General features: G+C 46.0%; 1 protein-coding gene and 1 pseudogene across 2 annotated transcripts in view; one reads left to right on the top strand and one right to left on the bottom strand.

Moving 5' to 3' along the window:
• LOC146829460 (SWI/SNF-related matrix-associated actin-dependent regulator of chromatin subfamily A member 1) overlaps positions 1-26,295 on the top strand; it is a 1,967,301-nt gene that overhangs the window by 556,761 nt on the left and 1,384,245 nt on the right. The gene's annotated exons all lie outside the window — the stretch shown is intronic.
• Positions 6,996-25,887, bottom strand: LOC146829462 (uncharacterized; annotated as a pseudogene).

The following is a 26,295-nucleotide window of genomic DNA, read 5'->3' as shown; positions in this document are numbered from 1 at the left end:
GCAGCAGTTTTGTAAATCTTGTGGTTGTTGGATTTCAGGTATGGCAGTTTTTGGCTGGAGGTTGCTAGGTCAATAGGCACATGGTGTGCCTCCAGAGTAGATGCTCGTTTCAAGGGGTGAGGCAAGTCCCTGTACACATGGGCAGCACAAGGAAACTGCGAATTGTTCATTAATCACTTCTTTGTATTTCAGCTTTGGCAGCTTTTGGGCTGGACACATCAAAGACCTCAGCAGGAGACACTTAGGTTTCTTCCAGGTAGAAGACAGCAAGCTAGGTCAATAGGCACATGGTGTGCCTTCAGAGTAGACGCTCGTTTCAAGGGGTGAGGCAAGTCCCTGTACGCATGGGCAGCACAGGGAAACTGCGAATTGTTCATTAATCACTTCTTTGTATTTCAGCTTTGGCAGCTTTTGGGCTGGACACATCAAAGACCTCAGCAGTAGACACTTAGGTTTCCTGCAGGTAGAAGACAGCAAGCTAGGTCAATAGGCACATGGTGTGCCTCCAGAGTAGACGCTCGTTTCAAGGGGTGAGGCAAGTCCCTGCACACATGGGCAGCAGAGGGAAACTGCGAATTGTTCATTAATCACTTCCTTGTATTTCAGCTTTGGCAGCTTTTGAGCTGGACACATCAAAGACTTCAGCAGGAGACACTTAGGTTTCTTCCAGGTAGAAGACAGCAAGCTAGGTCAATAGGCACATGGTGTGCCTCCAGAGTAGACGCTCGTTTCAAGGGGTGAGGCAAGTCCCTGTAAACATGGGCAGCACAGGGAAACTGCGAATTGTTCATTAATCACTTCTTTGTATTTCAGCTTCGGGACCACAGAGCCGCAGTAAGTCCCAGCCAAGTCCACTTCATGGCTAGCACAGCAAGCGACCCAGTGTAAGAGGGGGTGAGGGGTGGACAGCACTTCCCAGAATGTAGATCCCCCGCTAAGTAGAACCGCAGTCTCTGATGCTTCGCTGTCCCACACAGTAGATCCACAAGATCAGGGCACAACAACCCACTCTTGGCACATCTCAAAAGAGCTCAGACATCACCATGCGTGAGGTTGAAAAAGCGGCGTCGGATGTATCCCCAGGAGTCACTTCACCATATGGCTGGCCCTTCACCACCCCGTACCCCCGATGCCGGAAGGCGGCGCAGCCTCACCTCGCCCCCCCGTCCGCTGAGATCCCTACGGGGGGGCCCAGCATCAAATGTCCAAATTTGCAGGGTATTGGGGTCCCAGGTGTGTGTCCAATGGGCTATGAAGAGAATCAAGCCCTCAGCATTTAGCAGGCACAGATCCCAGGAAAGGGGCCCACAAGGCAGCCCCCAGTCCCTGAGTGCACCGCTGCGCGTCAGAAGCCGGGCAGTACACGGTGCCACCGCTCCTCTCTGCGATCACGCGGCGTGCGCTCGATCCCAATGTGCCACTCACCGCTGGTTCACGTTGGAGCCTGGACGGAAACCCCGGGGCCTTGACCTCTCACCACACGGGCTCCCGGCAGCGCCCACAGGCCTTAGTAACAGTCCCCTTGGCCTCAGAGCTCCGTCCCGAGTCCGGCAGGGTGAGCTCCTCTGTTTTCCGGCCCCAAAGCACGAGCAGCGGGACCCCTCGGGGGCAGGCAGAAACCACAAGTTGCGTTGCTACGGCAGGGGGGGCAAGGCAGATCTCGACGTTTGCCCCACCGTCCACAAGCCATGGTCCTCCCGGTGCGTCACAGGCACACCAGACACAGGGCTCCACGGCACGGCCCAGTGCCTCCGTCACTTCGCCCCGGCTGCCACTTTGGAAGCTGCGCGCCGATAGTCGCGCCGAAAAAGCCCCCGATTTCGGGCAGTAAATTAGCACGAAACTCCCTCTCGGGCACACCAGTGCTTGCCCATGCTCACCGACCACCGGCACGGTCGAGAAAAGGCGAGGAGGAACAGGATTATAGCAGGATTAGGATTGGGGCCTGCGGACAGTGTTGCCAGATTTTTAGACCCGTCCCAAGCCCAATGCAGCTGAAATACAAGCCCAAAATAAGCCCAATCAGACCAGTTCCAGCCCAAAAACCAGCCCAAATTAGCAAGTGTTCAATTAGGCGCAAATCGACATCAGAACTAATTTTAACGACAAATATACATTCTATTCAATATACAGATGGTGGGAGGGTGTTAACTGGGCACCTGCCTTAATGCTACTCATTTTTAAGACCAGTTCTCCCTGTGACTTTGTCATGTGAAACAGGCACTGCTCAGAATACAATAGTCGAAAACAAAGAATAAGCAAGGCATAAATAGTGTTCTGTGCAATTTACAGCTCCCTCTAAATTGGATTTTTAATAAAGTCTGTAAAACTCAGTGTCATTATTCATTACACATTAAAAAGCTACATTGAAAAATGGTCACTCACTTCTCGTGATGAGCAGCAGTTTTGTAAATCTTGTAGTTGTTGGATTTCAGGTATGGCAGTTTTTGGCTGGACGTTGCTTTCAGCTAGCAAGTGTGCCAAGTCCTCTGACACCTGCTCACATTAAAGCCCTTGGTAGGAGCCACTTGGGTTTCTTCCATTGCAAGACAGCAAGCAAAGTCAATAGGCACATCCTATGCCTCAGTAAGCTTGTTTCAAGGGGTGAGGCGTGATCATGGGCAGCAGTTTTGTAAATCTTGTGATTGTTGGATTTCAGGTATGGCAGTTTTTGGCTGGACGTTGCTTTCAGCTAGCAAGTGTGCCAAGTCCTCTGACACCTGCTCACATTAAAGCCCTTGGTAGGAGCCACTTGGGTTTCTTCCATTGCAAGACAGCAAGCAAAGTCAATAGGCACATCCTATGCCTCAGTAAGCTTGTTTCAAGGGGTGAGGCGTGATCATGGGCAGCAGTTTTGTAAATCTTGTGGTTGTTGGATTGCAGGTATGGCAGTTTTTGGCTGGACGTTGCTTTCAGCTAGCAAGTGTGCCAAGTCCTCTGACACCTGCTCACTTTAAAGCCCTTGGTAGGAACCACTTGGGTTTCTTCCATTGCAAGACTGCAAGCAAAGTCAATAGGCACATCCTATGCCTCAGTAAGCTTGTTTCAAGGGGTGAGGCGTGATCATGGGCAGCAGTTTTGTAAATCTTGTGGTTGTTGGATTTCAGGTATGGCAGTTTTTGGCTGGATGTTACTTTCAGCTAGCAAGTGTGCCAAGTCCTCTGACACCTGCTCACATTAAAACCCTTGGTAGGAGCCACTTGGGTTTCTTCCATTGCAAGACAGCAAGCAAAGTCAATAGGCACATCCTATGCCTCAGTAAGCTTGTTTCAAGGGGTGAGGCGTGATCATGGACAGCAGTTTTGTAAATCTTGTGGTTGTTGGATTTCAGGTATGGCAGTTTTTGGCTGGACGTTGCTAGGTCAATAGGCACATGGTGTGCCTCCAGAGTAGATGCTCGTTTCAAGGGGTGAGGCAAGTCCCTGTACACATGGGCAGCACAGGGAAACTGCGAATTGTTCATTAATCACTTCTTTGTATTTCAGCTTTGGCAGCTTTTGAGCTAGACTCATCAAAGACCTCAACAGGAGACACTTAGGTTTCTTCCAGGTAGAAGATAGCAAGCTAGGTCAATAGGCACATGGTGTGCCTCCAGAGTAGACGCTCGTTTGAAGGGGTGAGGCAAGTCCCTGCACACATGGGCAGCACAGGGAAACTGCGAATTGTTCATTAATCACTTCCTTGTATTTCAGCTTTGGCAGCTTTTGAGCTGGACACATCAAAGACCTCAGCAGGAGACACTTAGGTTTCTTCCAGGTAGAAGACAGCAAGCTAGGTCAATAGGCACATGGTGTGCCTCCAGAGTAGACGCTCGTTTCAAGGGGTGAGGCAAGTCCCTGTAAACATGGGCAGCACAGGGAAACTGCGAATTGTTCATTAATCACTTCTTTGTATTTCAGCTTTGGCAGCTTTTGAGCTGGACTCATCAAAGACCTCAGCAGGAGACGCTTAGGTTTCTTCCAGGTAGAAGATAGCAAGCTAGGTCAATAGGCACATGGTGTGCCTCCAGAGTAGACGCTCGTTTCAAGGGGTGAGGCAAGTCCCTGTACACATGGGCAGCACAGGGAAACGGCGAATTGTTCATTAATCACTTCTTTGTATTTCAGCTTTGGCAGCTTTTGGGCTGGACACATCAAAGACCTCAGCAGAAGACACTTAGGTTTCTTCCAGGTAGAAGACAGCACGCTAGGTCAATAGGCACATGGTGTGCCTCCAGAGTAGACGCTCGTTTCAAGGGGTGAGGCAAGTCCCTGTAAACATGGGCAGCTCAGGGAAACTGCGAATTGTTCATTAATCACTTCTTTGTATTTCAGCTTTGGCAGCTTTTGGGCTGGACACATCAAAGACCTCAGCAGGAGACACTTAGGTTTCCTCCAGGTAGAAGACAGCAAGCTAGGTCAATAGGCACATGGTGTGCCTCCAGAGTAGACGCTCGTTTCAAGGGGTGAGGCAAGTCCCTGCACACATGGGCAGCAGAGGGAAACTGCGAATTGTTCATTAATCACTTCCTTGTATTTCAGCTTTGGCAGCTTTTGAGCTGGACACATCAAAGACCTCAGCAGGAGACACTTAGGTTTCTTCCAGGTAGAAGACAGCAAGCTAGGTCAATAGGCACATGGTGTGCCTCCAGAGTAGACGCTCGTTTCAAGGGGTGAAGCAAGTCCCTGTACACATGGGCAGCACAGGGAAACTGCGAATTGTTCATTAATCACTTCTTTGTATTTCAGCTTTGGCAGCTTTTGGGCTGGACACATCAAAGACCTCAGCAGGAGACACTTAGGTTTCTTCCAGGTAGAAGACAGCAAGCTAGGTCAAAAGGCACATGGTGTGCCTCCAGAGTAGACGCTCGTTTCAAGGGGTGAGGCAAGTCCCTGTACACATGGGCAGCACAGGAAAACTGCGAATTGTTCATTAATCACTTCTTTGTATTTCAGCTTTGGCAGCTTTTGAGCTGGACTCATCAAAGACCTCAGCAGGAGACACTTAGGTTTCTTCCAGGTAGAAGACAGCAAGCTAGGTCAATAGGCACATGATGTGCCTCCAGAGTAGACGCTCATTTCAAGGGGTGAGGCAAGTCCCTGTAAACATGGGCAGCACAGGGAAACTGAGAATTGTTCATTAATCACTTCTTTGTATTTCAGCTTTGGCAGCTTTTGGGCTGGACACATCAAAGACCTCAGCAGGAGACACTTAGGTTTCTTCCAGGTAGAAGACAGCAAGCTAGGTCAATAGGCACATGGTGTGCCTACAGGCACTCTATCTGTACTGGCATAACTGTGGTAATCCTAGCGCTAACACATGACAATGGCACCTGCTCCATCAAAGTAGGGGGGAAATAGGCGCGGCTCATCTGGATTAATAGCTTGGAGTATTTTGTATTTCGAGTTTGGCAGCATGTTGCTATTATCTAGCTAGTGCGCATCAGTCCTCTGACACCATGCACCTGTAAAGTAGCCAGCTGGTTAACTGAAGCTCTTAATGAGTAAATCTTACACTCAAAGTTTGCTGCAGGTTGCTTCAAATCATTGTAATAGTCATGCAGTTCCATAGGGCTGAAATATGTTATGCAAATGCACAGCAGTTTTCCCCTTCAATGGCAGTTGATTCATCAATTACAAAAGAATATGGTGATGCTTCAATATCTTTTAGCAATTCCTCTTGAAATGTGGGCCAAACAGAGACTTAGTGCTGCACATTTGTTGCGGTGCATTTGGAAGGCAGGGAATTCATCTTTCAAAATTCCACCATACCGACCTACAGTATTAATGGATCTACAACAAGCAGTTTGTATGGGAAACCAGATTTCTGTTCTTTTCTGATCATTAGATATGGAAGGGATAGGTTGTCCAAAGGATGCCACAGATGTGCTCGCTGCATTACAGCGTGAGCGGTGTTTAGTGGTTGCTGCATGTTGCTTCAAATCATTATAATGGGCATGCAGTTCTATTGGGCAGTACTTGCACGTAGCCTCTGTATGGTCTTATTTTATTGGGTAATCCATCCTTTGGATTCAGTAAGCACTACCACCGTTCTTAATGTTGGACTCACATGACCATGTTGCACTCTTTAAACTGCAACTGTTGGGCTGCTGGGAGAAGCTGCCCAATGATGAACTGTGTGTTGATGCGAGGGCAGGGGAATACCTCAAAGTGCAAGAGACAACCATCTCTATCTGTACTGGCATAACGTGGTTATCCTAGAGCTAATACATGACAATGGCACCTGCTCAAAGTACGGGGATAATATGCATGGCTCATCTTGAGGTAAAGCAGTGTCCCACATATGTCGCTATGCAAAAGTTTAATTTTAAGGCATCATATTGTTGTAAGAAACGATTTTGTTTGAGGTGTTAAGAAAGGAGCATGAGGAGAGTTCTCCATTGTGACTCCAAGACCTCGGATGGACAAGTGAAAAGGGCTTCTGGCAAATCTGTTACAGGTGGTTTGGGATCGGTAAGTACTTTGTGGGGAACTTGCAAGGATGGTTGGTTGTTTATCTCGCAACAAGGTGAATGTTGAGTGGTGCTTCCCACACATGACGCTTGCCCCATCTGTACCTATGGCAATTAAATTTGTAATCTCAAGGTTACATGTTTCAAGCAACTTTAGGACTGCATTTGCTATATCTTCGGAAAAGGCCTGATCTAATTCTACCATAGCAAGGAAGGTGCTTACAAATTTGTTAAGCTTTTTGCTGAAATATTTAATGCAAATGCACTGGTGTTTTTTTCACTGCAATGTGTGTTGGTGGAAGTAGGAGCAAGGGGGAGAATGCTGCTCTTCTACAGTTGACACCAGCAGGACTGGCACGCAATGCTGTGGGGTACACACTGGCAAGAGTAGGTCTTAGAAAGTGTTCTTCTGGTCCTGTCAGTAGCGGGCAGGTGTTGTGCCTCCTTCTGCAGTTAATGGGCAGGTCTGTGAAAGTGTTTTTCTACCCCTGGCAACATACATGAGCTGCACGCAGCTCTGGGGTGGTAGCGCACTGTTTCAAGTCTAATCATTTATAGCGCTGTTAAATTTTGCATACAAGAGTGGGGGTGGAACAAATGAATATGACTTTAATGCAATGCGTTTCAGTCCAAACTTAATATATAGAATATTTGAAAGCAGTTTTAGGGCCATTCTGTTCCTTCGATTATTTTTTAATAGAGTCATCTGGGAAAAAACGCGTTCAACATGAGCATTGGATATGGGGAGAGTCAACATCTTAATAGCACCCATTGCAAGCTCTTGAAAACAATGGTTGCCAGCAGCATCGGTGTAGTTATACACTTCCATCCAGAACGATTCTATGTCTGAAGTGTTAAGAAAGGAGCATGAGGATAAAATTCTCCATTGTGTCTCCAGGACCTCTAATGGACTATTGAAAAGGGCTTCTGGCAAATCTGTTACAGGAGGTTTGGGATCGGCAAGTACTTTTTTGGGACTCAAAGTTTCTAACTTTCTCAGCATGCTGATAGACTCGGGGAGACGAGCTTTATATTCACACACCAATACTTTCATGAACTCCAGGAACCTTATCACAATGCCTTCCTTTGACACCGAGGTGAGTTGACTTTGTTCCAGCTTGTTTCGGAAACTGAGCCCAAGATCAGCAACATCCTTTGAAAGGTAAATGGCAGAACTTTGTAAGTCTAGGCTCTGCAACTGTTCTTTATTGTTACATGTGAAAACACTCGGTTTTAGTATCCTTTTCAGTGTGGACAAGTACAGAGTATATAGATCACGGAAGATGTGGAGTGCATCCCCGAATTCTAGCTGAAAGATTTTGTTAACGACCTTTATTTCTTGGAGCACTGGCTTTAAGAAAGTGAGATAAAGTATATTTATCTCATCTTGATACATTTCTTGGAGCATCCTTGCTGCATAGCAGTGTTCCACATAGGACGCTGTGCTAAAGTGTAATTTTAAGGCATCATATTGTTCTAGTAAACGATCGACACAATCTGCCATCACCAGCCAGCGTGTTTCGCAAGGCGAAATTAATTTCAGGGGCATGCCTCCGTCCAATGTGAGATACAACTCTTTATAGTCAGCCTGGCGTTTTGGCGAGTGGGAAAACCAGTTGTATGTTTCTCTGATCATAAATTCTATATTGCTAGGAATGCTCCTTATTGCTTTCTTAGCAATGATGTCAGGGGAGTGGCAAATACAGCGCACAAGTTGCAAGGATGGTTGTTTATCTCGCAACAAGGTGAATGTTGAGTGGTGCTTCCCACACATGACGCTTGCCCCATCTGTACCTATGCCAATTAAATTTGTAATCTCAAGGTTACATGTTTCAAGCAACTTTAGGACTGCATTTGCTATATCTTCGGAACAGGCCTGATCTAACTGTACCATGGCAAGGAAGGTGCTTACAAATTTGTTCAGCTTTTTGCTAAAATATTTAATGCAAATGCACAGTAGTTTTTTCACTTCAATGTCAGTTGATTCATCAATCAATAAAGAAAATGGTGATTTTCCAATATCTTTCAGCAATTACTCCTTGAAATATGGGCCCAACAGAGAATTAATTAATGCTGTACATTCTGTCCGGTGCATTCGGAAGGCAGGGAACTCATCTTTCAAAATTTCACCATACCCATCTATATTATTAATGGATGTACAACAAGCAGTTTGTATGGCAAATCTGATTTCTCTTCTTTTCTGATCGTTAGATATGGAAGGGATAGGTTGTACAAAGGATGCCACAGATGTGCTCGCTGCATTACAGCGTGAGCGGTGTTTAGTGGTTAATGCATGTTGCTTCAAATCATTATAATGGGCACGGATGTGTACATGGCAGTACTTGCATGCTGCTTTGCTATCATCTGTCCTTACAGGGGCAATCCATCTTTTTAGTTCAGGATGCAACTCCCACTCTTTTCTGTATATTTTTTTATATCCTGACCACTTGCCCGTCTTGCAATATTTAAACTGCCAAGTCAGCTGGGAGCAGAAAAATGATGAACTATTTCAATGATGCTGGACGAATACTTGAAATTGCAACAGACAATATGCAATCAATAGCCCCATCTAGTGGATTGTTATACACTTTTTATTGAAACAATACAGGACACAAAATGAATCCTACACCATTAGTTGCCCAAACCACATTCCTTTACTACAACATTTCAATACCTGGCTCCCAGGGGACATGCACCCAACTGATCTGGTCAGACTTTGTCCATTCAGCATTACCCCTTTAGAATTCAATGCATGTTACATGACTGTGCTTTAAGCATGATGTATTGATTAAAAATGCATATTAAACTTGACAAAAAAATAAAATCTCATTTAGGATTCAGATCTTTTTTCCTTACGCATTTACACGTGGTAAGAAAATTAAGGAGGATAATGAATTTGCTGGAGGGATCCATGTTTTGTCTAGCCCCAGCTTTTCATTTAGAGATAAAGGCCAAAGGTAAGGGCCCATCAGGCCTACTTAGGGGTGACCTGCAACTTCACACTTAAATGTGAACACAAGGAAGGGGAACAAAAGAACACAGCTCATCTCTTCACAGGTACTTGAGAGGCATGCTTGACCTGTCCCAGTATTTACACGCAATTTAAATAGCAGTAATTTATTTCTTTTATAGCGCACTTCATGGTATCCAAAAGCTTAACATAACAAACACATTGACAATGAATCATACATCATGCAAGTGTGTAAATCAACGTACAAGATGTGTTGCATGACTGAAGGTAAAAAGATGTAACAGTCACACATAGCTCAATGTGCAACAGTGAAAGGCTTACTAATTATGAACTGCAAGGAACAAAACGATCTGTGTTCAAAGCACTAGCCCACTAAAGTAGCTGCATTCAAAAAAACCTGTCTGCAAATTACATTGTGTAGTGTTTTGGCATAGACACATTCAACTTCTACACTACTTTGATTCAGATCTAGGACTGCACAAAGCAGACATCTAACAGATACTTTAACCTCCAGACTTCTCACCAATTATTATTCACTGATTACTGGGCACCTCTGAAGATGTCTTAACCCCATCAAATATTTAAAAATGCACTTTGCAACCGATTGTGCATAACAGATGTAGTACCATGCTTCTCCGTATTGCCACTTTAATTTCTGCTACTTTAAACTGCCTTAAATGAAATGTGTTCCAAGTGAGGAAAGGTGCACAGAAAACCTCACTCTCTTTTGCTTCTAGGAAACAAACAACCCGTACATTTAAATATGGGGATCTAAGTTAGCGGGCATGAATATAGCGCAGAACTTTCAAGCAATTGGAGGAGACCTGTTTACACGTTCTCGCGGTGGGGGTTTAAAGATTATGCACCCTATTTTGAACAAGCATTGGCATAGCCAATAGGTCTCGCTTTTGGGACCTTATAAGTGTTTAGTCATGCAACAGTTGATGTTGCACCATGGATATTGTGCTGCATAACTAAATACTTATAATGTCCCAAAAGCGAGACCTATTGGCTATGCCAATGCTTGTTTAATTGTGGTATTCTATATCTGGATACAGTGACAAAAGCAGCAAAATACCAGTCAGGTGGCACACTGTGCTATGCATAGATTTTCAGTTTACGTGTTTCTGTGACACAAACAAATACATGATCAAATGTCTTTAAAGTTAAAAGAATGCAGTTCTGTAACATGTAGGCGCATTTCAGAGCTTTCCGAACTCGTGCATTGTGTCCAGGCCCGGTTCTAGAGGGTGGAGCAGGCCCACCCAAACATGAGCCTGGCCCACCCAAACATGAGCCTTGGCCCTCGCAGTGAGGACAGGAAGTGCAATATAAAATGGGCGCTTTAATTTAAAACGTTCCTCCAAACGTTGTTTTTCTTCATATTCTGGGAGATGCGTTATTGGGCCTGGACTCAGGCGGTCCATGTCAAGTACAATAGGGCCATGGCGAAGGGAACAAATTCTTTATTTGACACCGAGTAACTTTTGCCTACCGTCCTGTGCTGCGTGGATATTTCCATTTCTGTTCAGCATTTGAGAAAAGAAGTTTGTTTATTCTCATTCACCTTTCCTGACTACTGCAACTGCTTATCAGATCAGGCGGTGACACAAGGAGTAGGTAATCAAATGTATTACTATTGGTTTTTATTTCAAAAATCTGCACAAGCCCAGCAAGGCACATACTTTGCATATGCTTCATTTAAATTGTTTTTATCATTAACATGGCCATGGATGCAAGGCAACAATAAAAAATGTCCAGCGAACTGGTGATTAATGATCCTGCTGGAGAGCAGCCCTTTGCCCGTTTGTAGTTTTGAAATGCAGATAGGCTGCATTTTATTTGGATAGCTCAGTGGGTTACTGCCTTTGTCACAGAGATTCTTGTGTTACTTGCAGTTCAGAAATTACAATCCTAACATAGGACAGTGACCTATGAACTGTCATCAAAGAGCTGCATACAAACATGGATGGTATAGTTAGAACTTTTTTTTTGTGTTACTATATAGTTCCCCAGTCGTTCATTATTTTAATGTTGCTCAAATGAGTTTGGGCCGATATACATTTTTATTAGTAAAGCCAACCCCCAACCACTGGGTATGCTTTAAATCCCGAGTTTGTGCTTTCCCAGACCAAACCCTCTTAAAATATACTGCCCAACAGTATGGATGACATTTAATTCCTACACCTTGTAATCTTCATTGACTTATGTGACATTCCCTATAGACTGAATGACATACTTGTATGATTCATTGTCTCTGTATATTGTGTGTGTGACACCCTACAGTGATATGAATAGCGCTATACAACAAATGAAATGCATATGATAGGGGGCAAAACACAGACATGAAGTCCGGTTGGTAGCAATGGTATCTGCTGAAAAAGAGGTCATTGATGAGGTGCCAAAAAAGACTTTCGCACTAGCGCGCCGCTAAAACACAATTGTGTCATGATGTCTCTGTCACTTACCTGGTCGCTGGTGAGTCACGCGGTCACCGGTGGTGGGTGGCTGGCAGACTGGACACGAACGCTGGCAGCAGGCACGGTGGCAGTGGCTGGGCCTGGCCGCTGGCGGGCCTGGGGGCTGGACTCTGAGTGACTGGGGCTGGAGTGACTGTTGGGGGGGGCTGGAGTGACTGGGGGCTGGGGCTGGAGTGACTGTCTGGAGCTGGGGAGTGAGGTGGGCCTGGGACCTGGGCCTGGGCCCGGGCGGCTGGGCCTGGGCCTGCGGACTCGTCGTTACTCGTCGTCTCTCTCGTCTCCTCAGTCACAGTCTCACACGTCTACTCTTCACTGCACAGTACTGTGTGAGGTGACTGCTGGCTGCTGCTGCCTGTGCAGTGCTGCACGCTGCACCCGCACTGACAGTCAGTCACTCGTCGTCATCCAGCATCAGCAAGCAGAGTCAGCATAGCAGACAGACACTCTCGACTCGAGTGAGTCAATTAGATGATCGCCGCCGCCGAAAAGACCGTGCTCACGTCTGCCCCCGCATTATATGGGAACCGCGGGGGCTGACCTAAAATTAATTCCCAGGGCCGTCATTGGTAGCGTTTTCGCGCGCTACAACATGACGGCCCTGGAGACCCCACACATTGGCTAATTATTTGCCACGGCCACCACGAGGGGTATGGTAAAAGTTAGGTGGTGCCTGCAGCCTGCGTGGTCCAGGGGGCTCTTCTCCGTGTGTGACGTCATGTCCGTAGAGTGTGTGTGCACTGTGCTGCTATGCAGAACACAACACTCAGACAGGTGTGGGCATGTGACGCCAGCAACAATGTAACAACTAGTAGTCAAGTCAACTACTTAGCCAATGGCAACTGCAACATTGACCAATGACTGTTGCGTTGCCTGGCTTGGTTCGTTGGTTCGTTGTTGGCAGTTCTTTCTGACTGAGTTGCTATGCTACCTGCTGTGCTGCCCTGAAGAAGACGTGACGTCACGTCTAGGGGGGTGGGTGGGTGGGTGGGCTTCACTGGGCTAATGCTTGCTAATGCTGAGTGCTGAGTGACTGCAGACAGTCACAGTGCTGGCAGTGGGCCGGCCTGGCTGGGGCTGGGCCGCTGGGCGGGGCTAAACAACTTTGATCGACCGCGCCATGCTGGCCGCGCCATGCTGGCCACGCCACCGCGCGGCGCGCAGTTTAGGCAAGGGCAGAGAGGCATGCAACGCGCAGGTGCGAAGTGCGTGTGCGATCATCATCATCTCATGCATAGATAGTGGTAGTGGGCGTGGGCGCCCGCCCCAGGCCAGTATTTCCCGCACAATGTCACAAATCCAGCCCAAAAAGTAGCCCCCCGCCAGGCATGGGTTTTTCCCGCACAACTGGGGAAAAAGTAGCCCAATTGTGAGGGAAATAGCCCAATCTGGCAACCTTGCCTGCGGAGCTCGCAGAAAGCGCAGCTACCCAGCCATGCTGTTGGCCACGCCCCCCCTATTATTGACATTCTTGGTTTCCGAATTCTGGTTTTGACCACTTATTGAAAAATGTGTCTCCCTCTTCAGGTTGTTTTGGGGGGAAATGGTAAATGTGTGTTGTCCCTTGTAGATGTTTTTGTTTCTTTTGTCTTATGGGGCCTCGTTCTAGTTGTGTGGTAGCCCTGTCTGTTTTTTTATATTTATTTTTGTTGACCCTAAATCATGGGGTTTTTGTTGCCAGTGCAAAAGTACTGGACTCTTTTTAAAAATAGGCGCATCTTGGTGTCTTGAATACTTTCTAAGGTAAAAGAAAAAGTACATGTAGTAAGAACTGTTTTGCTGCCCTTTGCAGCCTGGAGATCATAAATTCCAAATACTAATATATAAAAACTGGGGGGCCCAGGCAAAAAGATTCATTTTTATACTCCATAATCCAGTAGTTGGACATCTTAATCAGTTTTATCAAACCTGTTATCATAGTAGTTTCAAGCAGTGTGGGCAGGTACATTCTACGGTGCCAGCAGAGATAAGAGCAGCCAACCCAAAACAATGTTTGACCCAACAAAGCTTTCACGTGGCAAAACAAAGATTACAGTAAGATGATTTCTGTTTCATTATCAGCAAAATCTATTTATCAAAGTTTTTGGGGGGGCAGCGGTCTCCCTTGTAGAACAAACTAGCTAAATAATCTCAAGCATAGTTGGTCTTGTAGATTTTCAACCGAGGTCCTCAGACAAAAACATTCAACATTAGTTTCTACACTTCAAATCAGTGGATTATGAGCTAGATTCCCTTGACATACTGTACTTCTGTTAACAATGTGCATCCTTTTGGTTAATATTCAGTTGGTTGACTACTCAAACAAGACTCTTCATTTTGTCTTTACGACTGCTCAGAGTCTTCACTTAGGTTTCCGCCCTGGTCACAGCATGGAGACTGCTCTCCTGGCTGTGACAGAACATCTACGGACCATTCTCGAGTGCCGCTTTTGATATGGTTTCGTATAGGATTCTGTTACAGCGTTTGGAGGAAGCTGGTGTGGTGGACCTGACACTGGAATAGTTCAGATCGTGTTTGACCGAAAGATCCTTCCTAGTGTCGGCCCCCCCGTTTCTCTCTCAGGTCCATCCCATCGACCAGGGGGTGCCTCAGGGCTCTGCATTGAGCCCCATACTGTTTAACTTGTATGTTCAGCCTCTTGCTATGGTGGCCAGGCACATGGGCCTCACCATGGTCTCGTATGCTGACGATACGCAGCTGGTGGTGGCCTTCTCAGATGGTTTCACACTAGATGCTTCTAGGTTTAAGAGTGGCCTGGCTGCCGTTGCACAATGGATGACTATAAATTGCCCCTTTTGAAGTTCTTTGATCCACCTAAACGTCAGCTGATTGTTAAATCTGCTTTTCTATCTAGATTAGACTACGCTAGTTCTCTCCTGTTGGGGGCTAATCAGGCTGAGGTTATGCGGTTGCAGCGTGTTCAGAATGCCGCCGCTAGAGCCTTGTTGGGACTTCCGCGTTTCTGCCCCTCTGCTGGTGCCATCCGGAAGCTTCATTGGCTACCTATGGCTAAGCGAATCCAATTTAAGACGCTTTGTCTATCTTTTAAGATCTTGAAGCTTGCTTTGCCCAGCCTGTTAACTAATTTGTTCACCCCGTATGTTCCTACTCGCCAGCTGCGCTCCACGGGGCAGCATCTGGTTAGAGTTCCCCGTGTGAAGCGCCTTCGGGCAGGGGGTCGTTCCTTTTGCTGCTTGGCATCCAAGTTAAGGAATTCTTTGCCTCTCCAGATCCGCAGAATGGAATGTCTGTTGGACTTCAGGAAAGCAATCAAAACTTTTATTTTTCCGTCTGCCTAGTCTCTCTTTATCCTTTTATCTGTTCTTTGCGCCTCCTGTCCTGGTTCACAGTCTGTTTTTCTGATGCTGGCAGCTCCGGGACGCCTCTTTGCTGAGGCAGCTGTGCGCTATATAAATTCAGATAACATAACATAACATAACTTCTACCCTTCTCGAAGGCTCACGCAATGGCAGTAGTGAATCTTGACTAGTAAAACGTCCGTTTTCATACCTGCACAACCGTCTGATAAAATCCGAAATTCCAGAATAAGCAAATCCCATCTTGTTTAAACATGTTCCTGCCCCACAATGTGTGTTTGTGTATAGTTACAATAAAGTGCTTCAAGTTCCTTACTGCTTTCTGTAATATATGGTAGTACTTTTGAATAAAGGACAGGGCCACACTGTCTTTTCATTGCACTTTCCAGACTTTTCTCTTAGGATTGATTGATTCTCTCCGGTATGTTTCATACTTATCCCCCGGAGCAAACCATCTAGCCCTGAAATATTTTCTTCCAACCTAGAAAGTCTGACACAAGTGCACAACTTGAGAATAATGTATTAACTAAATTAACAGGGTAAAACAAGGCCAAGGGCCTTATCCAGGACATCTCATGATGAAGCCGTGGTTGATATTCGAAAATTTGAACATCATAGAAGTGTACATGCCAGGTGTTCAAAACAAACAAGCATATGATCGAAACAGTTGTATGTCAGAAGACCACTAGTGGGTTATCACCGATGAAGTTCTCAATTTTGTTTTCAATGTTTGGGGACTGACCTTCCATAGAACTCTTTTCCACTGTAGATACTATACACTGCCTAAGCTTTACTTTCAGGTTTCCAGAACCAGGATTTCTGGGGAATGTGTTTTTGATGAGTGGGTCTGAAGTATTTCACTGTTCTGTCCCTTAGATACTTCTAATTCTGTACATAATGGTGAAAGTAAAGCAGGTTGGAGCCAGGAACATCTTAATAGACCCTAATTGTCTGAAATAGTATTGTTTCACAGACCTGGTGCACCTATCTGATAGACCTCAAATGAAGCTGCCAGAGCATAAGGCCTGGATATTGTACCATAGTTTGACATCTCTGCATTTGACCACTTGGCTCCTGAATGCATCCAATACAAATACTGAGTTCTTCTTCTTGATTTTACGGTCATTTTAAGGAGGTTATTAGTCCAGTTACAAGATGTTCCTGTGCTTATAAATGGAAGAAATTATGCATCCTGTTCATTGAGAAGAAGATTGATCTAGCCATGTTTTAGGAGGATGCTGTATTGCCTCATTGGTTTTACTTCCCAATTTTTCATCTACAAAATTGCACTTAGCAATTGTTACTATATTTAAAAAAGTCTTCATCTCTGTTTTTATTCTTTAGAATGTCAGTTATTGCAAACTTCTAAGAAGACCTCCTATAAGGAGAATATCTTCTCCCTGAAAGGTGAATAGTATTATCAAAATTGATCAGGTCACCTTTTGAAACCATGCACATAGCTCCTCAACAGCACCTAACTTTGAAAGCATCTTTTCTGGTAACTATCGTTTTCGTAGCAGGAAATTGTTGTTCAGAACTCACCTGATCTTCTTACCCAAGGTGGTTTTAAACTTCCATGTCCATCATTCTGAAACATTGCTGACTTAACTTTTCCAGCAGAGAGATCGATACATAAGTTAGAACAGCGTTAAAATAGTAATTAGACAAAATAAGGAAGCTTAGTTTGTTTAGTTTTAAACTATAACTCTATCAGATTGTTGGCTGTGGGAGAGAGAGGAAGCCTAAATTGAAGGAGCAACAAGAGTTAAGCAATTTTCCCGAAGAGCATTGTTGGTTCCCCTTAGGAAGATTTGTCTGTTTAGCAAGGCTAATATTTGAGAAAATTGTGAGATGTGTAGTGCAACAACACAACCTAGCAGCAACACAGTTAAAGAAAAATAGCTTAGGGGACCACATCCAGTGCTGTTGAAGGGGAAATGAGTAATGACCTAACAAGATAGTGCCTTTATTATTGGTGGTGGACCTCAGTCCACCTCGACTAATAACCACTCTCTCACAGAAACCATTAGTAGTACAAATGTGAACTATTACAAAATGAAACACTGTGCTACGTTACTTCCTACTACTACTTAAATTCCCAAGAGAATCAAATAGGATACAAGGTTCAAACTATTGCATTTTAAATTAGTGTAAAAAAAAATTACAAGAAAAAGGTGTGCAAATGGGTTTTTCTTGGACCTCTATGTGTGAGTGTTTTTCTCCTCCTCAGGCATGGCGCAGGAGTAGTCTGTGTGCCTTCAGGATCCAATGATCCTCATGGGCCTCCAGTCGGGTTACTGCCAGTGGATCTGTTGTCAGTTTCATTCAGGCCCTTACAATCTGACTCCGGGTGTTGGCACTGACTCTGGTGCTGACTTCCAGCTCCAAGACCTACACAGGCTCCTCTTTTATCAACACCAGTCCTTACATCCTGGTGCTGACTCCTATAACTTGTTTCGTCATGACCCCAACCAAGGTCTTGCTCCGACTCCACTATAGCACACTTTGTTGTCATGCAACCCGATACTGATTCCACTGCCACATAGTTGTCCTTAACCTCTTCTGTGCCCATGACGAGATAGTCTCGTCATGGAGCACAGTCGCGCTGTGCCCATGACGAGACTATCTCGTCATGAAACCCACCCGCTAGGGAAACGCCAGGCACAGGAGGGGGAAAAGGCCTGGCACCCAAGGGGTTCAAGGCTCTATTATGGTTTTTTGTCTACAACTCCTACCAGAGCTTGCCACCACAGGATAGAACATTGGTGAGGAGGGGGAGTGATTAATCCTCTCATTATAATGGTGACAGTTGCTACATGAATTTACAGGAGGCCAGTGGACTTGATACCTCTAGTGATACAGGGTCGATTTCACCCCTTGGGCCACCAAATGAAAAGAGTGCTTTCTTTGCTGTGGTAATTTAATGTGCTACTGAGGTCCTGAACCTACAACTGCCTCAACTGAAGTTAAAACAGCCTGGGCCTGCTTACTTTGAGCCCTTACCTATATTCAATGAAGCCCTCACCGACACTTTGATGGGTAAGCTTTGCTCTTGTCCACAGTTAAATATGCAGTTGGCCAAATACCACAGGCTATGGGCTGACGATCCCTATTTCCGTACACAGCATCATACTACAGAGAGTCTGGTTGCACAGGCTTCCATCAAACTGTACCATACCTTATTCTGTATGACCCCACCCGGACCGTGAGTCAAAGAGATTAAGGCTTTCAGGAAATTAATGTTCTTTTCCATAAACCTAGCCTTGAGATCGGTTAATGCTATTTACCTATTAGGCTGCTATACGCACACTCTTTGAGACATGGCCAGCAAGATCTTGGCAGCAGTTCTCAACAAAAGTAAGGTCCTCCTTGACTCAAACCGTTAAAGATGGTCAAGATGCAGCCAAATACGTAATCCATGCTCACCTGTATACTACTTATTGTCTGGGGTGAGCACTTGGCACTAGTGTGGTGCTCCATCGCCATGTATGGATGCGATCCATGGATTTCCATGGAGATGTATCAGCATCCCTTTTATACCTTTCAATGTCTCAAGCTTATTCAGCGAGAAAGTGAATTCTGGTTTAGAATGCTGGGAAATAGGGAGTGGTGTGGTTTAGCAACCTCACTGTGTAGTACACATTACGAACTCCTTTAGGATCAGTAGGTTTAATTTGTCAAACCCTTAACTCAACCTTGGGTAGCTCTGGTTCTGAGCAGTCAGACTTACACAAATGAACCACTGTAAAGCATTTAAACAGCACCAAAACAATTGCAGAAGAAATACACCAGACACTTACGAAATCTGACACCTATTTATAGAAATAGACTGTATTTTTGACATCACAATAAAAAAGATGCACCGCTTTCCGGCGATCTAGTATTTGCAAGGTATAGTAAATATGTACTTTTTCACGCAAACCGCAAGCAAGCATTGGAAGATTCATCAAATTTGACACAAACTTTTTTTCAAGAAATACTTTGAGTAAGTATCAGTGTTGTTACTTTAAGTAACTTTAGGCAATCAACACTGTCAGGGAGTCAGTCAGGGGGACCATCAAGGTCCTGAAGAAACAGTTTCCTCAGGGTGGACGTGGTCTGTAGCCAATGAGCTTCTAAGTTCCCTTTCTCCTGATGACCAGTTCATGCAAAGTCTGGCATCTGGCTGTCCCAGAATTCTCCATTCATCCCACTTCCAACATTGCAGAACTTTTCTCTTTGTATGTAGAGCTCCCTAGCCCAACTCAAAGGCATGGCTACAAGAGGCTACACACGCCTAGTAAAACGGTCTGGAAACTGGTTGCCTCTCCAACCTGTCCACCTAAACAGTAGAGCAGCCTCTCTCCCAAGTGTTCACCATTTACCCTTCAAAGGCGGCTTCTCCTCTGAACCTCGCCTTTTGTGCCAATACCTATGTGACTTCCTGCCTGGGACAAATAATACCTCTCTCTCATGCAGGCTTCCATTGTCTTCTTTCCTGAGAGTCATTAGCATGTCTCCCAAGGAGGACAGAAACCTGTCTCAGAGACAGACCCCATGTGCATCTGTGGACAGGCCCAGGGGATTTATGGCAACAAAGTGGGAACTTTGTAAAAGTTGCACACTGCAATAAGTTACATTAATTAATGATTCATGCAACACGCTGTTTGATACCTTATAGTATCAACTTTAACATTCCCAGTCAGGAGTTAGCAGGACTGGTGTGGCAGCCTGTAACTCTCCATTTCCCAATGGGGCTACTAGGCTTTTCGCTGTAAGATTTGCTGTTTTTACTGTAGGACCATGTAAAACACATGTTCCACTTTGTCAAACACAGAACCTTGCCTTAGGGTTTGCCAGGCCTACCTTAGGGGTGACTTACATATATTAAAAAGGGAGGACTTGGCTTTATCATTACCTTAAATGACAAAGTCGAGTTAAAAGTTTAAAAACTGATGTTTCAGTTTGCGATGGCAGACTAGGAGCCATGTTTTAATTTTGGCACACTCAGGGTGGCACAACCAGTCCCGCAGTTCCTGGAGTGATCCCAAATCCAACATACATACTTAAAGTCAAGGCACTGACACTTACGACTGATTAGCAGGCCTCAGTGCACTCTGAGTCAAACAACCAGCAGTATCAGTCTAAAACTTAGGGTGACCATACATAAAGACATTTCCTTAAATGCCCCCCTTCTTACGAAAGGGGATAAGAAACTAAGCCTTATCCTGGTAATTCTCATCAGCTAAGTGAAAGAACCTGGTGAGACGATCTGCATTTTAATGTACAGTCCCAGGTCTGGGTTCCATTGTAAAGTCAATGCCATGTAGGAAATGGTCCACCTCAACAACCTAGCATTCTCTCCACTCATATGGGCCAGCCACCTGGGAGGGCAGGTGTCTGTTTGAACTCTGAGGTGAGTCCTAAACAGGTGGGGCCTCTGCGTCTTCTTCATGGACTAGACCACAGCAAAAGCTTCCCTCTCAATCTCAATCAAACCTGGTCTCTGGGGAGGAGTTCCCTGCCAATTGAGGCAACTGGCTGATCTTGGCCGAAATCATTTACTTGTGACAATAATGCCCAGATCCCATTTTCAGAGGCATCTGGCCAGTGCCTTCATGACTGGTGCTGAGAACAGAGCTTCCTTGAGGGTGACAAAAGCGTTTTGACACTGCACAGTCCAGATGACTGTTTGGAGTGGCTTCTTGGAGATAAGTTTAGTTAGTGGTGCCACTATGGTACCATATCCTTTTGAAAATCTCCTGTAATACCCAGTCAAACCAAGAAAGGCTCTGACTTGGGTCTGCATCTTAGGAGTTCCCCATGCTAGAATCGTCTGGATTTTGGGTTGCAGATGGCTTCCACCCACTTGGCGGCCCAAGTACATGACAAGAGCCTTGCCCTATCTGGCACTTGCTATCCTTAATAGTCTGGCCTGCTCGCTGCAGTGCCTGAAGCACTCCGTTGAGATGGACCAGGTGGAACTCATACAGCTGTATCATCAAGATAAGCTGCACATACGTTTTTTAGTCCTGACCGTACTCCATTCAGCAACCTATGGAAGGTGGCAAGTGCGTTTTTCAGCCCAAAGGGCATAATTTTTTTTCTTTTTACATAGCACCAGTTGCATTACATCAGGACACCTTAATTTTGTTAGGCACGGGGCGATTAAGTGATTTGCCCAGAATCACAGGATGTTTAGCGTCATTGCTGAGACTCGAACCCAGTTCCCCAGAGTCGAGGTCGACCGCCGTTAGGCCAACTCCTCTCCCCTAACTTAAATTGAAAGCAGCATTCAGGGGTTCAACAAGCAGACCTCTCTTTAGCTCCTGGGGTGAGGGCTATAAACTGAATTCAGGTCATATGTGTCCAGATATTTTTCTACCCCAACCTATCAATGAGCTCATCAGCCCTGGGTATAGGATGGGCATCCTTCTTTGCAACTGGATTCAGGCTCCTGTTGTCCACACAGAACGTCATCTCCGGCTTCCCTCTTTTGGGATTGGGCTTGAGCCCCAATAGCACTGGGCTGCCTCATGGACTACTATACGGTTCTATCACACCCCAACCCCAACATCTTGGCAACCTCAGCCTTAATTCTGGTCTTGACTTTGTCAGACAACCTGTATATTTTGATTATGACGGACAAGCTGTCACTGGTGTCCACTTCATGGGTACATCATTTCGTCAGACCTGGCGTCAGAGAAAACAGACCAGCCAGCTGCTTTAACCATAGATGGCAGTCCCTTTGTTGCTGGTCTGTTGGTGTGGTGGGCAGAACTACTCTATCCATGGTACCATCTTGGGCTTTGGAGGATAAGCAGTCTGGGAGAGACTCACTCTCCTCTTCTGTGTCAGTCACGATCAGTATGATGATGTCTTGCCTGTCACGGTGCAGCTTGAGCCTGTTCACATGCATGATCCTATGAAGCTGCCAGGGGCGGCCTAAGTCCACCAAGTTGGTGACTTTTTCCCTTCTTCTTCAAGAATGGGTAGGGCCCAGTCCACTTGTCTAGCAGTGCTCTAGGTGCTACAGGCTCCGAGCCCCACACCAACTGGCCTGCCGGGTTTTCCACCATAGAGGCCTTTTGGCCATACCGGTACTTGACAATCTCCTGGCTGGTCCCCAAATTCTTATATACCTTATTCATGTAATTTCTTGCACAAAGGCCTAGCACATAATCCACTACGTTCTGCTTGGGCTTCCCATGGGGTCTCTCCCAACCTTCCTACACCAAACTTAGTAACCCCTTACAGGGTGTCCAAAGAATAGCTCAAAGGGACTAAAGTCAATTACGTTTTGGGAGACCTACCTATCGGCGAACAGCGGGCATGGGAGGCGAACATCCCATCTCCTCCTGAGTTTTTCAGGCAAACGCATGATCATGACTTTTATAGTTTTGTTGAATCTTTCAACTAAACCATTTTCTTGGGGATGTGGAGGGTGCTGAAAATGTACGTTAATGCGCACTCCTCCCCCATATCCTTCAGATAGGCAAACATAAAATTTGTACCTTGTCACGTACCAGAGAGGACTGAAACTGGAGCCGACGACACTTTCCTTGTCAGCTCCGTGGAAATGGGAAGTCAGGCCAAAGGGAGAGGCCAAGAACCTCGGCGGAGCATCAAAATGGACAAAGGAAGTGGCGAGGTGTCAGCATTAGTGGAAGGAGGAGGACAGGGCGAAGCAGGGCGTTGCGACCAGCCGGAGAGGGGACTCAAAGAAGTCACACGGCAGGAGAGACCGCGAAGCCAGTGGAGGGAGATTTGATGGCCACTGTCTGCCGGCCGGTTCCTGCTCCTCGCCATGTCCCAGGAGGGACGAGGCTTGACCAGGTGCATGGACGGCTCCTAAGTCGAGCCTCTAAGGGAGCTACAAAAGCACAAGGGGGTGGTATGCGGGTTGGGGAAACGGGCAAATAAGGAATTAATCATTGGGAGGTGGCGTTAACCTCGTTGAGAGAGAGCGGAATGTATTTTGTTAGTGTCAACATTTTTTTTTCCTTGCCTTATTGCTTCAGGTAGTTGGAGTTCATAGCTGATTCTTTATCCTTTTTTGTTGTTGTCTTTTTATGTTTGTTTCTCATACCGGTTGTTAACTTTTCCCGTAGAGTGGGTCCTGTCTTCAAACACACACCCCCCCCTCCTCTCTACTAATCCCACTAAGCGATAAAAAGAGAAAAAAGAAGAGAAGCACCATTTAACTCATTTGGCTTATAAAAATCAGTACCTTGCCTGATATTCTTCTTTACACAATGGGAACTGGTAAACAGGAACTTCCAGGACCCTGCAGAAGAAAAGAAAGAAGATATTGGGTTCAAATATTATCTAGAGAATCCTCTCAATAATTTGGTTTGATGGTTGAATGATAAAAAAACACCACCATAAGTCGTATAATGAAGTTTACATATCTATATCTGATATCACTTCCTTAGGGAACCCAACCCTGGTGAAGATTCCAAATAGGGCTCTAGCTACTGCAGGAAAAGTGGCCATCCTAAGAGAACTAGTTTCAGGGTGCCTGTGGCATGGCCCACCACCACTCTAATCTGCTCCCTGAGGTGGTGGGGGTTAGGGGGGCTAGGGGACCAACAATGTCCATCCCCACTCACTCAGAGGGGGTCCCTCGAACAGATGGTGGTATCAGGGTAACATTGGGTTTGCTCCCTACCTTGCCACAGGCCTGGCAAGTGACACTGGCGTGACAAAATTACTTTACCTTCTCAGACATCTGGGGCCAGTAGACGTGGTTGACCAGCTTCTCCCAGGTCTTGGTCTGCCCCAGGTGTCAAGCTAATGGGATTTTGTGGGCCAGGTCAAGGAGAAACTCTCTGTACCGCTAGGGGACTACCAACCTCCTGGTTGTCCCTGATTTGGAATCCCTTTGCTTGCTTTAAAGGAGTCCCTCCTCCCAGTACACCATATTGGTGCTACTGGTATACCCTTGCTCCTGTCTGATAGCTAACTGTCACAGATCTTCAAGAGTAAGGCATGTCCTTGTCACCAGGAGACGATCTCTTCTTTAGGCAGCAGGCCCTTCCCCTGAGAGTTGGGTTCCTACTGGGCCTGTGAAAAGTTGGATACTGGTCAACCACCCTTTCTGCCCCTAAACTTGGCTAGAGGGACCTGGTCCCTTGTCTCAAGCCCCACATTCCCTTAACTCTCCATAATGGCCTATGTGCTCATGTGTTAACCCACATCCAGTGAGGAAGACCCAGTATTTCTGGATGAGTTCTGTCCACTTCTGCTCAAGCAGAGGTTTCCAGGCCATTGCCCAGCAGTCACTCTATTGGAATGGTAGGGGACAGAACAACCTTATTTTGGCTAGTAACCCATCCCCGCTCAGTCCACCACACCAATTGGATGGGGCTTGTTGGCATAGTCAGCATTGACAGTCTTGTGCACCTCCACTGGCTGTATCTGGTCTGGGGAAACTGGTTTGGCCATCACCATAGCTATACTGGCAACTGAATCCCTCAGAGCCTTCACCTTCACCCCTTTGATTATTGGCTAGTGCCTATACTTCTCCATGCTAGGAGGAAAGTGTGCCAAAGGTTCAATATTCTCCCCACCCATGGACATTAAGGTCTTCTCTGTGTATCCTTTGGGATCTCTAGGGGCAACTTTCCACCCCATCCCTACACTAGCCAATCCCTTGGACTGGTCACTGGTGGGTGCCTTCTTGGTAAACAGTGAGGCACTATTCTTGTGCCCTGGTTGATTGCAATCAAAGCACACCCCAGCCTTCAAAGGGTCATACTTCTTTCCTAGGTATTCCTTCTCCTTGGAATAGTATATGGCTCTAGGTTCCCCCTTTCGTATCTTTTGGGGACTCCTTGGTCCCCCTCATTTACCCTGACATTCCCCTGAAGGGGGACCTGACCTTTCTTTTGGTCGCCACTCAGGAACTTTTGGGGGATCCTGGTACAAATCCACTCATTAGCTGTCTTAACCAATTCCCTGGCGCCAACCAGCTCAGAGTCCCCCAGATGCTAGTGCAACTTCTCCGAATGACAATTTGTTAGAAAGTGCTCCTTGAAAATCAAATTGTAGACTCCTTTAAAAGTGTCTACTTGGTTGCCCTTAATCCAGCCATCTAATACCTTAACTCAAGTGTCAACAAAGTCAGCCCATATTTGTGTTGGCTTCTTGTCTGCTGTCCTCTGCTTTGCCTATACTCTTTTGGGGTAAGTCAAAAGAGATCAAACAGTGCTGCCTTCATATGTGGGTAGGACTCTGTCTCATCCTCAAGTGTGGGTAGCCTGTCCCTACCAACTACTGTTACTAACTCTCACGGTAGTATCCCCCCACCACTTCCTCAACTTGAGAGCTCTCTCTTATGAGGCCTGGCGCTTGGCTATGTTATCCCCCTGGACATAACTAGGGCCAATGCCTTAGGACAATCTGACCCCTGTCAGAAACCTCAGTTGCTTTTCCGCTGCCACAATCTTTGTTGGGCCCTAGGCCCAGTCTGTCCCTTCTTTCATCAAGCAGCAGTCTCTTTTGAGCCAAGGTTATGGCTCTCTCCTCCAGGTTCAAGGCTGCTATGCCCTCCTGGAGGAACCTATGGATAGTGATAGAACTTTTCTGCCTCCCGTCTCTGGAAGCCACCCTTGGCCTGGTGTTGGGGGCAAGGTGCTTATCTGCCCCATTGGTTTCTTTGATGGCACTGATGCCATCCTCCTCCACCATAGCTTCTTCCCCACTACATTGGTGTAATTCCTTCTCCACGCGTGGTGGTACCCTGTAGGCCTCCTCCCAAGCTCTGGGGGCCTTGATCCGTTTTTTTCCTCGCCCTAACCCCCATGTTGACCCTCCTGTCCCTAAAAAGTGCCCTCAAACGATCTCTCTTCAGGGAGGACGGGGTTTCCATGTTGAAGTTCATGCTTCCTTGCTGAAGACATGTCTTTCTAGGCTTTTCCAAACTTTGCTGAACCATTCAAAACTCTTTAAAACTGTATAGTCACTTTGTCAGAACTCTTTAAAACTTTTCCCAACTCTTTAAAAAGTTCAGCAATTCTTTGGATATAGCACTGGAAACAACAAAACTCTACTACTTCTTGGGAAGCTCGCAATCTTTTTTCTAAGTGTCCTTCTTTG

This window comes from Triturus cristatus, chromosome 5_2 (genome assembly GCF_964204655.1).
Source record: "Triturus cristatus chromosome 5_2, aTriCri1.1, whole genome shotgun sequence".
Classification (NCBI taxonomy): Eukaryota; Metazoa; Chordata; class Amphibia; order Caudata; family Salamandridae; genus Triturus; species Triturus cristatus.
The sequence above is the reverse complement of the archived record's forward strand: the minus strand, read 5'-3'. Positions and strand labels throughout refer to the sequence as shown.